The sequence below is a fragment of the Corvus brachyrhynchos genome, unplaced genomic scaffold, assembly GCF_000691975.1.
Source record: "Corvus brachyrhynchos isolate BGI_N302 unplaced genomic scaffold, ASM69197v1 scaffold164, whole genome shotgun sequence".
Lineage (NCBI taxonomy): Eukaryota > Metazoa > Chordata > Aves > Passeriformes > Corvidae > Corvus > Corvus brachyrhynchos.
Window position 1 is genome coordinate 1,012,826 of NW_008237426.1, and position 1,443 is coordinate 1,014,268.

Sequence of the window (1,443 nt, forward strand, 5' to 3'; positions counted from 1 at the left end):
TCACGGCCTCCCCCGCGCTGTCCCCTCGCCCCACAGCCTACCCAGTAGTCCACAGTCGCCTCGTTCTGTTCAAATAAAGCCCCCAAACCCCTCTGGCTCCCCAGCGAGGGTCATTTCTGCCCCAGCCCTCAGGCTTTACAGCCCCCTCGTCTATGCTTCCTGCCGTAAGGGAGCCTCAGCAGCCTGCCTCGGGATTTGAGGAGATTAATGGTTTAAAACACGTTATTTCACCTGTGCTGCTTTCGTGGAATCATGTAGTGTTTTGGGTTGGAAGGGATCTTAAAGAGCATTTAATTCCATCCTCTGCCATTAACAGGGTCACTTTCCACTAGACCAGGTTGCTCCGAGCCCCATGTCCAACCTGGCCTTGGACACTTCCAGGAATGGGGCAGCCACAGCTTCTCTGGGCACCCTGTGCCAGGGCCTCCCCACCCTCATTGTAAATAAATTCTTCCTTATATCTAACCTAACTCAACCTTCTCTCAGTTTGAAACCAGCACGCCTTGCCCATGCTTTGGATCCACCTTGAGTCTGGGCATCTTCTGTTGGTGCTGTGTATTTTTATGAGCAATACTGTATATAAATCACCCCTTGCACAGGTTTCCAAGGATATTTTATATGTGACCCTTGCACAGGTTTCCAAGGATATTTTATATGTGACCAGTGAAATATTGATTGGGTTGTACAAAAATAAAGGGGCTTTATCCCATGGTGGATCCTCACAATGAAGTGTTGCAGGGATGCTTTCCATGCAGTGCTTGGCTTTTCTAAGTAAAGCCTTAACCTCAGATGAACTCTATTTAATTTTGCTTCCTCCCTCCAGCTCTGCTTTCCTTCGCAATTCCCAACTCAAATAAGGGCCTTAAGCCCAGGTCTTACCCATCTAATTGCCAGCACAAACCTACAAAGGGAATCCACTCCATCAAATTGTTAAAAACCTATTGTCCCAGAAAACTCCAAGGAGTGCTGGGAGACAAGCCAGAGGCATGGGAGCAAGCAGGAAATTAAATAAATGGCACAGGAGAAAGTGTGACAAGGGAGATAGCCCCATCACACAAGAGGAAAAACCACCCTGTGTGAAAGGTCTGGTGGGGAATGTAAGGGATTGTCCCTCACGGGAGCAGTGCAGAGAGAACAGGACCTGCAGAAAAAAAACATTTAAAAAAGTAGGGAAAAACCTCAAGAAACTTGTCAAAGGTTACAATAGCATCAGCACAAAGCTAGGGACAGATGGTGAAAGTAAAAGAGCTGGGAGGACATGGAACGGTTTCAGTGGGGCTGGAGAGAGATGGAGGAAGGTGCTCTCCAACACTGAAGGAGGCTGTGAGGTTCCAGTGAAGCTTTTGGAGGTGAAAAAGTTGTGGGAAGGCTGGGCACCAGGAGAAGATCACAGCTGGGTTTGGGTCTAAATGGGATTGTGGGAATTTAATGAGGTTAGTGAAA